Genomic DNA, 14,790 nt, shown 5'->3' with positions numbered 1-14,790 from the left:
ATATCATTGCAGGTTGTAGTAATGTTTGACTTAATCAGATTAAGTCTGTAATAAGATGTAATCAATAAGTCAATAGTAAGTATGTCAAAATCAAATAAGTCTGTAGAATGTCATAGTTAAATTGTCAATAAATTATATCAAAGTAAGTAAAGTCTGTCAAATGTCATAGTCAGTTGGTCAAAGTACAAATACTAATAAATGTCACAATATTTTGTTTTTGGGGTATAGATATCGCTCCGCCTCCGCGACACCCGTGATCATCATCCAGTTGCAGGTCAGAATCCCCGCCCCAGTTCTGAAGGAACTATATTGTGGTCCAGAAGGGACATCTTTTAATAATGACAGGCCTATTCCATCATTCGACCATGTCATTATTTTGTGACATTTTTCGTCATAAATGAGAGGACATCAAAGGGACAATTTAACATAACAAAATACTGGTAGTAGAGCAGCTGTATTTGATCCACTCAAATTCTCCAGAATACTGTAATTTTGTAGTATACGTATTTTAATATTCAATGAAATGATATTATCCAAACTTTAATTGTAGTCATTTTGAATCACACTTTCGGACCAAAACAATCTACGATCGTGCATCTGCCTTGATCTGAGCCCGGATAAATCACTCATTGAAATAAGGTTTTATGATAATATATGACCTTATATTTTTAAAGGTCAAGTGTGAAAATCACAGGTAATCTGTAGAAAACAGAATGTAATCGTCATACAAACTGCTAAGGGACAGGCAAAACAAATATTTCTTTGTAAGCAAATTGATTCTACAATACTACATTATATTGTGATTATTTACTTTAGTTTTTCCCACAATATATTTCTACCAGTAGCGTTGCAAGGGACCAAATATATACAGTCATGTCATAAGTAAGTCAAGTTTGTCAATAAGTCATAAATAAATATATGTAATAAACTCCTAACAAACCCTAACCCCAAACTACATCCTAGCTAACGCTAAACTGAAGTTAACCCATAAACCCATAATAATGAACAACAAATGCAATAAAATAGCCATAAATGTATCGAAAAGGAACCTAGCTACCTGCTGTAAATATCTAATGGCTTTGATATATTAAAATTATAAATCTTGATCAATCCTACAAAAGCCCTAGACCTGATAAATAAAAACCCTAACCTAACAGCTAATCTATCCAACTATTCTACCGATATATTTGAAAACTAGCATCCCGGGATGCACATTTAATTTACTCGCGTAATTACTCGATGTGCAATGAGTAATTTCTATGCTATAGCTAACTAAGACGAGTGGAGACACCTCGTTTTAGACCTAAAAATCCTATTTCTCCGTGTGCTAGCCATACTTCCACACAGTGGATTGGGACAGCAGAAGTAAGGCCGGAAAGGGGTAATATAAAAGTGAATATATAAGTATATAGATACGGGATAATTGGACTAGAATCTGGCTTCTTTAAGAAGTCTAGATGACAACCCAAATCTTCCAGATCCTAGGGGGTGACCCTGTCTTAATAAATGCAGGAACTGCCAGGTCCCCACCTGGGTTTTATCAAAAACACCGCAAGTTAGTAATCTGCGCTGTAGTTGCCACCGTTAGGTTACCTGCACAACTTACTAACCCCCCAACACTATGTTGGATCGGAACTAGTTCTCTCTAACCCATAAGTATGAACGAAACAACTCACTAAACTAAATTAAAATTAATATATAGAGTATTCCAACCAAGTTCATTTCAGTGCTTAATATCACTAAAATAAACCAGACCAAACACTACACATATTAAACACAATTAAAACACAAACTAATTAATTTTCACTGGAAACAACTCAAGACTTTACAATCTTTAAGAATCTATTGATTTATAACTTAAACTTCACTTAGTATATTATAACACACTAGCGCTTGTCTAAGCACAAATCAATAAATAATTAAAATTCACTAAAAATTACAAAACCACTTTGAACAATACTAACTTTACAATATTAATAAGTCTATTGATTTATAATTTAAACTTTACTAATACAATATTAAATACTAGCACTTGTCTGAACCACAAATCAATAAACAACACAAAAGGAATTAAACCCACTAAAATTAACACAATTTAAATGTAATTCTCTAAAATTATTCAAGTAAAACCCCACAACAAATTACACTACATTATTCTCCAATCCAAACTCTACCAGCATCATGAGAAACTAGCAAAGTCCAGGTCAGGTCACAATATAGGTAACCTAGATAGACCTAGCTAGAGAACCGACGTCCGACGGTTTGCGGAAGGCAACGAAGAATGAACCCGTAAGGGACTCTATTGATCCCTACCTTAGATCCCGTCATCCCTGCTATTTCCCACTTTCTTGTACGTCATTGGTTTCCCCATAACCAATACTGAATTTCATAATTTCGTACAATCCTCTCACTAATTACACCTTATTTCCTAATTAAAATAAGGTCCAATTTGACCTACTTTAGGGTGTGGTTTAAACTATTTCTTTACGCCTATGGGATTGACACTACAGTTTTTATTCTAACCACCGTTTGTTTTTCTATATGAGCACATATTGTAGAACTCCGCCCCTTTCTAAATTCTTTATAATATGGTTCAATTTTGCATAGAATATTTTAACCAAAACAAACATTATTCATTCAATTTTACGATGACGTGCGAAATACGAGTCTACGCACTTGAAACATAAGAAACCAAACTGATTTTTAAAAGATTTTTAAACTATAAAAGCTTTATGACATTGAAATAAAGTTCAAATTATTTTATGAATAAGTATCTTAATATATTGGTTTACTATTAATCACTAGGCTCTTCAAAACTATATCTAGAATTTCAGACGAAATGGCCCACTTGAGATATGAGAAGAAATATAAATACTTAAATTACCGTGGGACACAATATTGGAAATTTAACCTACTTAAAAATAGAACAATACTATGTTCACATATAATGTTAACATGGAAGGGAGCCTCTGACATGTTACAAGCACACGTTCCAAAGCTTGCTAAACGCTAACTACAAAATAGACTTATATCATTTCAGCCACGCAATTCGTTGATGGGTAATTATAAATTACATACAAGCGCACACGCAGGTGTCTTGTTAACACAATCGCTTAAAAAAGCCAAAGCGTTGGGCGCTCAGGAAAACCAGTACAAGTATCATAAGCGATAAGTACATAGTTCTTACGGATCTTAAGTTACATTGGTGTGTCTCATTGTTCAAATCGGCTGCGTTTTGTAAGAAATGGGAATCCATTCACCAGGAGCGCCCAACTAGGAAGCGCCGCGTGCGTTGCGTTACTTCATCAAAACAACATGCTAATCAATCAACTGCAAATATTGTGTAACTGATATTGTTTACATAGGTAAGGTTGAGGAAACTTGCGGCCCTGATGTAAAGTTAACGCGAAAGATGCGTAAATCGGCCTCGGAGAGCACTTAACGACTTCAAAGTTTATTCGCTAACGCTATAACGATTATTCGCCAAAATAAGCGGATTCTGCTGTAGTCATGCTAGCCGGTATCCATCATGTATCACAGTTACATTACAATTTTGTTTTCCAGGAACAAACCAAGTTACCATGTACATGTAGGCAGTATGTGGGTAATTCAAATAATACGCGTTTAAAGTTTAGGTAGTAGAAACTACTATACTACTACTTCTCGACCTTCACGTACCGTAAAATGGGGTGAGTAGGTGCAAAACTGACATTCAAACCTCGATAACATTTTATTTTTACATATGCAAACTGAATGGTGTATATAGTATGTAAGTGTTCCGGACGTTTGTATTTTAGTATTAATTTTATTTTGGGCAGTTCCATTTCATAACTTTGACTATAAACAGGAAATCCCACCTCACCCCGTAGTCCCTCGTATTTGGGGTGAGTTGGGTTTTCATACAAAGGTGATTTTGGAAGATTGTTGGATCGATTTTTTTTTATTATGAGTATTATCACGTATTATAATCTATAGCTCCATTTTAAACGGGAATACATTATTTTTGTAGCAGTAGCCTTAAAATCCCATCTCACCCCCCTTTCATCCCTTCTGTCCCCATTCATAACCCAACTCTCCCCACAAACAAACAAACAAAATTTACTTTATTCATGTAGGCCTAGCAACAAGCTCTTATGAATCGTAATTAATCTTAATCTAATTATCAGAGCAATTTATTGATGTTAATATTATTCCATAATAAAATTGGATTATTATACATATCAAATTTAACACTAAAAATTTCACAAAAGGATCGTCAAACATTAAAAAGATTGTATAAAAAAATACTAGTCTAGAATTTCTAGAATAAAATCTAAATGTCAAAAAAAAAGCATAAGTAACAAAAGAAGTAGATAGTATTACATCGGAATATCCATTTCCTCATCAATAATCAAATATACCTAATAAATAAATAATCATTTCGAATAATAATTAATCCCACGTTGTAATATCATTCATGTAGTCTTGTGTGGTATAATAAGCTTTAGAAATAAGTTTACGCTTTACATAATTCTTAAATTTATTAATAGATAATTCAGTAATATGGTTTGGAAGTTTATTATAAAATCTTACACAATTACCCATGAATGATTTTTTAATTTTATGGAGCCGAGTGAAGGGCACTGCGAGCTTATGTTTATTTCTAGTATTAATATTATGAATTTCACAATTTTTCCTAAAATTTACAATATTTTTATGTACATACAGAATATTCTCATAAATGTACGATACGATTTCGTTACTAAGTATTGCCATGTCTCACCTATATTAGGTTTAGGTATAAATACGTAGAAATAAATTTGTGAATTTTGTAAAATTAGGTAGGTACTCTGTTTGAAACCATGTATATTATTATCGCAAACAATATAAGTACATAGGTAAGTACCTACCTAAATACTAAGTACTGCAGACAAATACTTCGTCTATAATAATTTCAGCCTATATACATCCCACTGCTGGGCACAGGCCTCCTCTCATGCACGAGCCGGCTCGGCTTGAGCTATTAGTCCCCACGCTAGCCTAATGCGGATAGTTAGGTTATGTTATCGTCTAATGTTAATATAAATTAAACTGCGCTGAATATAGTTACCCTACTTATAAGCACCTTGAACGATACAGAATGGATTTATATATATATGGCTTATTTATTTATAACTAAGCACGAACAAGAACAGTTAACTGCTTAAGGTGAAGGTCCTTTTGCCAAATTACACGGCTTTACAACTTATTTTCCTTATTCTTAACTCAGTTACTCAGTACCTGTCCCATAAATAAAATTGTAGGTAGGTATATTATGGCTCCTCTACACGATGGGCCAACGCCGGCCAATCCAAGGGACGCAGCCATGCGGCAGAATGAGATAGCAATAAGCCAACCGACACCAATACCCCCTATACACGTTGTCCCAACATATTGGACCAATAGGTTGGGCCAACGTGTAGAGGAGCCATTAAAGTATGTCGTGATTTGGTCGTGATGCTCGGCTCGGTGTAACTTGCTAATTATTGTTTATTGTACGCAGGCATTTATCGGCATTCGATGCTAGCACTGTTTTTGTAAATCTTTACTCACAATGACAAAATATAAACTGCATAGGTATCTCTTCTTTTACAAATTTTCAATCAGTCTCAATCTATTCGATCTGCTTAGTGCCTATTTGTTTACTAAAACTGTCTAGTGTAGTGTCTACTTACGGCGCGAAGCGGCGCAAGGTTGATTGAAAGCGTATTCAAAAATGCCAGCTTGGTTTGATATTGATTGGATATTACTGGTACACTCGAAGTAGGTAATGTCAAATAAATAGTTGCCATTGCAGCTTGCTTGCACACATCAATATAATAGGAATTAAAGTGACATTCGGATTCTAGCTCTGTCTGTCAGTTAAGTACCTCTTTTAATATGGGAAAAGTAGCATATTTTGGCGGCAAAATATGTACATCCATGAACTTTTGTTTATGACCTTTATCTTGGCACTAAAAATGAGGATCTGCCGAGTCCTATCAAAATTTGGACTTTGGATTTGGGGGATGTGCTGGGGATTCATTTAAACAACCACATTTGACAAACTAGGCAAACAGTGAGGTATCATTATTGTGTATTTATTTGCGCTGAATCGAATGAGACCACACTCATACTTGTAGGATCAATATTTAGTAAGATATTTATGATTTTTGTCGAAAATAATGGAAAATACACGTTTGCGTTATATTATTTTTTATTTAAGGGGCCGGTATATGACGTTTTCGATTTAGACCTCACTTTGTAACCATAATTTGTTCAATAAATGTTTAATAATTGCATTAAATTACACGTAAATTTGTTCACGAAGAAACCGTGTACCGACTCTTTGTGCCATTATATTTTTAATTTGCTGTTATTTTCTACAAATCGACACTAAAAGTATCAAAAAATCAAAATATGGAGTTCCGTTTGAGACAGAAGCAAAACAATTTTGTCTTTGACAGTAATTGAATTATTGTATGATTCTGAAAGCTAGATAATTCAGCTACCAATTTATTATCGATTTATATTTTTACTCACAAAGACAACATAGAAATTCAATCTCAAATGTAAACTTTCGAACAATTTCCATACATTGACGACATCACTCAAAATTCTTCTTCAAGTCAGATGCCCGTTGGGGCTACACCGGAGCACACGTGTACTTCTTCAAATGAAAATGACAGCTTGATTTTCTTGCTTTTGACAATTATATTGACATTAAATCATATACGCATACGAGAAAGTATACCAGTAGATAAATTGTATTTCAAAAAATAGGGTACATAAATATCTGCTCGCGTCTCATTTAAATTTGATTTGCAGTTATAATGGTTGAAAACCGCAGTAAACTATCTTAAAACAATACGATTACAGTCGAATTTAAGTATTATGTTCCTTCAAAACTCGCTTAAAATGAAAAAAGTTTAACGACTGATCTTTACTGATTGGGATAAATTTTTATTATGCTGGTATCATTTTGCGTCAGTTTAAAAACGTATTTGACTTCTGTACGTCAATGAATTTTGATGACAATTGTAATCTTGTATTATATTATACAAGTTTTATCTTAAAATATTGCCTATTGACAGGAAGAGTTATGTAATTCGTATAAGTAATACCTGAAAGTCTTGTACCTAGATCTGTAATACCATGGATTGCGACGAATAAATGATAATGATTATGCCGTTCGTTCCGTCTATATGTATAATGCGTGTACGTGCTGTTCTCTGAAAGTACTAGCGAGTTTTTGCGGTTTTGGAGACCGAGATGAAGCTTACAGGCCAATGGCGCTCTAGTTATTGTTATGTATACCTATGTATCGAATGTTTTATAAATTACCTATAAAAAGCAATGTTTTATTTCGATTAGGTCTACATTTTGTGCATATTGCATATCTGAAGTATTTTCGTACTAAACTTGAAACTTTCGTTGAAACTAAATAAAATAATTATTCCAAATGTACAGTCGCCTGCAATTTATGTTACACAACGAAGGCCGCAAAAATATCTGACACGATCTTATTTGTAGAACCATAAGAACATGTCACATATTTTTGCGGCGTTCGAAGGTACCTGTCATTATCACCAACTTTGCCCGCTTTTTTTTTAAAACGAATTTCTCAAAAAACATCACATCATATGACTTTTTTTGCTCAGCACGTCCATTGTGATCAAACGCATCAGTTTATTTGAAAAAAATATATTTTTTACCCATTTTTTTGCGTTTTAGAGGGCGGGCAAAGATATCCGGGGTTTTCACCAACATTGCCCACGTCAATTTGGTATTCAAATACAGCTCGTATGATGATGATGTCTAAGGATCACTTAAAGGTTTTGGGCAATCCTACCATTCCCTGTTAATAACTTAGCGATAAGTGTAAAAACTTTAAAATAAATTTGCTGGGCAATGTTGCCTACCCGTTTTTGCCAATTTCCAAATAAGGCTCGCCTAAGCATTTTACAAAGGCTAGGGTTGTCACTTTTGAGAAAATCTGTTACAATAGTTTAATGGCCAAAATATGATTTTTGTTGTGTTTTTCATTCGTTAACGGGATAAAACATCTAAATAAAGGATAATAAGACAAATTAAATACAGTATATATTTATAAACTTATTTTAGTGTACAAACATAACCTTCTTTTACTTGCGAAGTTGGGTAAATTAGATGAAAGTGACAACCCTAATCCGTTTTTGGTGGTGGGCAATGTTGGTATGGATGCCAAATTAACGGATTACTTTGCCCACCGCTAAAACTTTTGTGTATTTAGGCCTTTTTAGTTTAAATCTCAATAGACATAATCTATGCTTCATGTGTTATAACTCAAACCCGGAAATATTTGTCAAAGGGTTCTCAATTTTTTCTACTTGCATTTATTATTTATAAATTTTTTGCCCGCCGAAATATACCCTATATTAGACAACTCGCTCAAACTCAAAATTCCCAAGTCAAGTTATGCACAAGTTTGGTATATAGTTTTGTCAGAAATATAACCTATATTCTACTAAAAATAGCAGGGTGGCCATAACTATTATATTTTTTTCTACATTAACGAATTTGTTTAAAATTGTCGTTTTCGGCAAAGTTTCCCTGGAGGCAAAGTTGGCGCTAATGACGTAACATATTATTGCAGGTGACTGTACATAAATGTTTCGGTGATTTTGAGATTATTTTTCAGGTTAGTTTACTAACAATCAAGTTATGCAGATACCGATTTCGTGAACGTATTAAGTAGTAACTAGTAAGGTACCGCTATTGTTTAGCGATACCGATTATTTTTGAAGGTAAAACTATACCGGTTGAAATATAAAGATATTAAAATTACAGCAGGGACAACCATTTTTTATAGGTGTACCTAAACCATCATTGGCCGAGCGTTAGCAAAGGTCTCCGTTTCAGCTTGGGCAAAAATGCTTTTGTATGTTCTCCTTTGCAGATCACATTTCTCAACTGATTCTCGTGAAAATTTGTAAGCAGGTTCGATAGAACTATTCTGTTTCGCTTTATCCGCCAAAATGGAATTGCCACCCTGCTGAAACTTTATTTATTTAAATTCCTATTGAATGGATTTTGCACCTTATGAAAAACCGTATAGAGTAGTAAATAACATTTTACATCTGACTTAATGCCATCTTGTTTTATTCGCTTTAATTGTACAAAACGCGTATCTGGACAAAGCAATATTAGGTAGTAAAACAGTTAACAATCAAATGAATTAAATAGGTACGTCACCTGTGACATGAACAGACAAGGAAAGCAAGATTAAATGCATTGTTTCTCTTTCATCTTTCAATGGAACGCTTTTACCCTCAAAGGAGGCTAGTGGTCAATACTAAACTAAAAGTCCAATCTTAAAAAAACATGATGGGTCACTGACCTGTCCCAGTAAAGTGAGGTAGTGTGCGTGAAGTGCGCTTGTGTGTGAAATGGGGTAAATTGACAGAATCTGAAATTTTACCCACCGCTACCGTCGCCTTAAGTTTTTTTTTCATATTTCATGCTCTAAAATTGAGTCATTGTTGATCTATAAGGTACCCCCCGAAAAGGGGTTCGGACGCCTAAATTTTTATAGGACTCGGCAGATCCTCATTTCTAGTGCCAAGATAAACTAATTTTAATTGATGTACATATTTTGCCGCCAAATGGCCATATTTCGGCTTATTTTTAACCGACTTCAATTTCATAGAAGGAGGAGGTTCTGTATTCGGTTGTGGCTATTTTTTTTTTTCTATGTACGTTCACCGATTACTCCGACATCCTTAGTCCGATTTGAGTAATTCTTTTTTTGTTTGAAAGGAGCTACCTCCGAGTTGGTCCCATTTTAATTTGGTTCTGTTCTGATGATGGGATCCATGAGGAATTGAGGGAACTCCTCAATTTTTAAAGGCACATGCATGGTGTTTTGGGCGTTTTCTTAAGCAACTCGAGCATTTTCTCCCGAACACCACCAATTTGATGAAGTAGACCTGATGATGATGATTATTTTGATGATAATGATGATGATTTCTTTAAATGTAAGTATGTTCAGCGATTCGATTTGAGTAATTCTTTTTTTGTTTGGAAGAAGTTACCTCCAAGATGTTTCCGTATTATTTTTGGTTCTGGTCTGATGATGGAATTCATGAGGAATTGAGGGAACTCCTCAATTTTTAAAGGCACGTGTTAAGTGATTTCGGGGTTTTCTAAAGTAACTCGAGCATTTGCTTCCGAAAACCACCATTTTGATGTACTGCAACTGTAGCCTTACCACGAGTTTGACATTGACATATCCGCTAGCATCTTATACATCTAAATGTAACTTTTTATGCATCTCGCTCACACTAAGGTTAGTACGAGCGAGAGGCATAGGAAGTAAGTTACGCACATGCTAGCGAATATATCAATGTCAAACTCGTGGTAAGCTGGTAAGGCTACTGATCGGGGGTTAGGATAAGGAGTTACGGGGTCAGGGATTAAGGGGTCGGGGAATGGCGGTTGAAGGGTTGCTGGTTCAGGATCGAGGGGTTCCTGGATCAGGGGTTGATGTGCTGTGAGGTTGAGTGATCGGGGGGCTGATGGATTGGGTCAGTGGCGGGGCGGGCGGATGGATTTAGTTGACAGGAATTATAATTTCCCAGACGACTCGAGAAAATTCCTGATTACATATTTACTAAAGTAATAGGTACACGAATTTAGTGTTAAACATGATCTTGTTTTTCATTCATGCGTCGCGCTCTTAACAATGCGTTAAAACTAAAAATGGTAAAATAAAAACTTTTTACAAAAAAAAAGAAACCGACTTCAAAAAGGATGAAATAAAATATTATCCTTTTTTATGTCTATGCGTTACCAACTGATATGTTTGAAGTCGGTGCCAAGCCAAGTAGTAACAATACAAGCCAAAAAATGCAGCTTTATGGCTATAAATCCCATTAGAACTGTACTATAATAACTATTATAAATGTGTAAAGAATTCTGTCTGCCTCTTTGTCGCCTTTTCATGGCTAAACAACTGAACCGCTTTAGGTGAAATTTGGCAAGAAGGTAAATTCCTTGAATTGTTTTATATTTTGAAATGTAGTCCTCTGGATAAGGGACGGGAATCACCTCAGTCCCAATCCCACACCAGAGTACTATAGACCAGCGGTCGGCAACAAGCGGCCCGCGAACCTCTCGCTTGCGGCGCGCGAGCCTCCCTGGTTATTTTGTATGTAATATTGACAAACGACAATGTCTACTAAAGTCACAAATAATACCAAAGTGCGGCCCACGATAACTTCGTTAACTACTATGTGGCCCTTGGCTGCTAAAAGGTTGCCGACCGCTGCTATAGACTGTTCGAGCATTAGTAAGAAATGCTCTTTAAAAAAATACGACGGCAAAAAAATGCATTTATATTTACACTAATGTGCCGACAAACATGGTACGGACTGCGCGAAGAAGGTTTGATCGTGTGTTCTGAGGTGTGTTCTTAGGTCCAGTCGACGTCAATGATATATTTACACTTTTGCACCTTACTCCTTTGTAATAAGGCGAAAAGTGTAAACATATTTTTAACGTCGACTGTACCTACAGAAAGTACATTCATTGTCGTCGTGTAAGGTAATCCAACGTAGGTAAATCCTTATCGAATCGCACCAAAGTCATGGTATGCTTCAAAATTTAGCTTGGCACCGACTTCAAACATATCAGTTGGTAACGCATAGACATACAAAAGGATAATATTTTATTTCATCCTTTTTGAAGTCGGTTTCATTTATTTTGTAAAAAGTTTTTATACTACTTACGCTTAATTCGACGTACAGTCACCTGCAATAGTATGTTACGCTTCGAAGGCCGCACAAATATGTGACACGCTCGTGTCAAGATCGTGTCAGATATTTTTGCGGCCTTCTTTGTATAACATATTATTGCAGGTGACTGTACATGTACCGATTTTTAGAGATTACATATAATTGGCGTGGAGATATGTAGTTTAAGGCCCCGCGAAGGATATCCGGTCATCTTAGAATATTAAATTTTTAATTAAACATATCACGCAGACGAGGTCGCAGGCAGAAGCTAGTATTTAATATAGTTGGTCAAACCAATTTGTCAGTCATTAAGAACCAGGAAAACTATACTCATCCTTTTCTTTTGGGTGCTAGTACTAGTGTAAGACGAAGATAGTATGATTCTCTGTCTATGATTGAAATGAGACAGTCCTTTGACAAACTATAAATGGAAATTTATAGTTCATAAACTAATTTTCATGCAAAGCTACCATTAATATAATAAGGTGTTAGCCGTTACTTTTACCGGTTCGCACAATACCTGTTTACCAGGAAAACTATACTCATCCTTTTCTTTTGGGTGCTAGTACTAGTGTAAGACAAAGATAGTATGATTCTCTGTCTATGATTGAAATGAGACAGTCCTTTGACAAACTATAAATGGAAATTTATAGTTTATAAACTAATTTTCATACAAAGCTACATTTAATATAATCAGGTGTTAGCCGTTACTTTTACCGGTTCGCACAATACCTGTTTACGGCCAAAACTTCCATGCTAAACAGATATTACTATAGTGGCTCTGTGAGCTGTAGACCTCGCGAGCAGAGCTTAAAACTGAGTAAATGTATGGCGCCGTTGTTTAGAACAATTTAGAGAATCTAATTTGACAATTAAAACCTTATCTATCGAACTTGCTTACAATACGCTTAGCCCGCGCTTGATTGATGATTGAAAAATAAAAAAAATAAAAACAACAATTGATATGAAATTTAAGTGTAAAAAAATACAAAAAGTTATATACCAGCATATAATTACTGGGGATCGAACCCAGACCTTCCGTGCAAACAAAAAAACGTTTGCAATATACAACATGATAGTTCTTACATGAAGTGACGAAATTTAGCTACTCATTCTCAAGTAAAAACTAAATATCTTAATACCTCCAAAACCAGCGAAATAAAATTTCTGAATTGTTGGCCATTTAATCTGGAAACATGTCTCAAAAAGAATACACTCTTATGATACCGATACGACTATTTGTATAAAAGCGAGCTATCACAACTTTTCCATTTTCAAAACTTTTCAAAAACCGGCTCGACAAAAATTTTTTATCAGTTCATAGAATTCGGTTACAAAATTTCACGAGAATCGGTAAAGAATTGCGACCTGTAGAGGAGAACATCCGGACATACAAAACTAAATATCTTAATACCTCCAAAACCAGCGAAATAAATTTTCTGAATTTTTTAACATTTAATCTGTAAACATGTCTCAAAAAGAATACACTCTTATGATACCGATACGACTATTTGTATAAGCGCGAGCTATCACAACTTTTCCATTTTGAAAAATTTTCAAAAACCGGCTCGACGAAAAATTTTTATCGGTTCATAGAATTCGGTTACAAAATTTCATGAGAATCGGTTAAGAATTGCGACCTGTAGAGGAGAACATCCGGACATACAAAACTAAATATCTTAATACCTCCAAAACCAGCGAAATTAATTTTCTGAATTTTTTAACATTTAATCTGTAAACATGTCTCAAAAAGAATACACTCTTATGATACCGATACGATTATTTGTATAAGCGCGAGCTATCACAACTTTTCCATTTTGAAAAATTTTCAAAAACCGGCTCGACGAAAAATTTTTATCGGTTCATAGAATTCGGTTACAAAATTTCACGAGAATCGGTTAAGAATTGCGACCTGTAGAGGAGAACATCCGGACATACAAAAGCAAAACGCCCGAGTCAAAACGTAGACCTTCGCTTCGCTTCGGTCAAATAGGGGGCCACTTAATTTTCAACGCGTAAACATTTTCATATTTGAGATTATTTTCGCCAGTTTCACACTTGTGAAATAATTTACGAATGGTCTAGAAAAAAAATCGGATAAGTAAGTACTTACAGACATTTCATCGGTAGCAAGTAGGTACCATTTTAGGTCAAGTGATGGTCATTTTAAAATTAAGGCTTTATAAAAAGCGTCTGTCGATCGTTTCAGTGCCGTAACTTCCATTTGTGGCATCAAGGAAATCGGATTGTGTGGTCCTCCTTTCACGGCATTGGTCCAACCAACATATATATAATATAGTATTTTTCAAACTCGATGGGTAGGATAGGATGTCATCAATAAGGCCTCAACTTCAACCAAATATCTGTCGTATTTTAACACTAACTTAGAGTAATTTTTTTATTATTAAGTATATAGTCTCGTAGGTTATTATTTATCATGTTTTTGTTCACATGATATGGTCAAAATTGCTGAGCATCCGGTAGATTTTTTCGTGTTTAAGTAATGGGCGACTAAGTAACATGTTTATTTCCATACATATGAATAATTTATTTGAGTACATCGGTAGGTTGGCAAGGCATATGGATGAGTTTGTGTCTTCAAAGGTCAAGCATAACTACAATAATGTTAGTATACAATTTTATGTAGATAAGTACATTAACTAATTACCTAGTTTAGTTGCGTGAGCCTTATGAAATGTTTCTTCGTATTGGCATAAATGAAATCATGGAAGTTTTATTCTCGAATGAAGAACATAACGTAGCTAACAAGGATTGATTGGTATGGTATTGTACTGATTCGTACGCACTCACTTCCACAAAAGCGTGTGCGAGAAATGAAACACAGTCGGAGATTAAATTGGAATTAGATTAAACCGAGTCGAAATATTTTGATGGGTATGAATTGACGTCATAAATCGTAAGTAGGCGTAAAACGTAAGAGTTCCGAATAACTCGCGTGATAGAATTTTACGGAACGTTGGAGTGCCTAATGATAGTAATGATGAACTTGTTTAGGGGC

Source organism: Cydia splendana, chromosome 4 (assembly GCF_910591565.1).
Source record: "Cydia splendana chromosome 4, ilCydSple1.2, whole genome shotgun sequence".
Taxonomy (NCBI): domain Eukaryota; kingdom Metazoa; phylum Arthropoda; class Insecta; order Lepidoptera; family Tortricidae; genus Cydia; species Cydia splendana.
Note: the sequence above shows the minus strand (reverse complement) of the source record.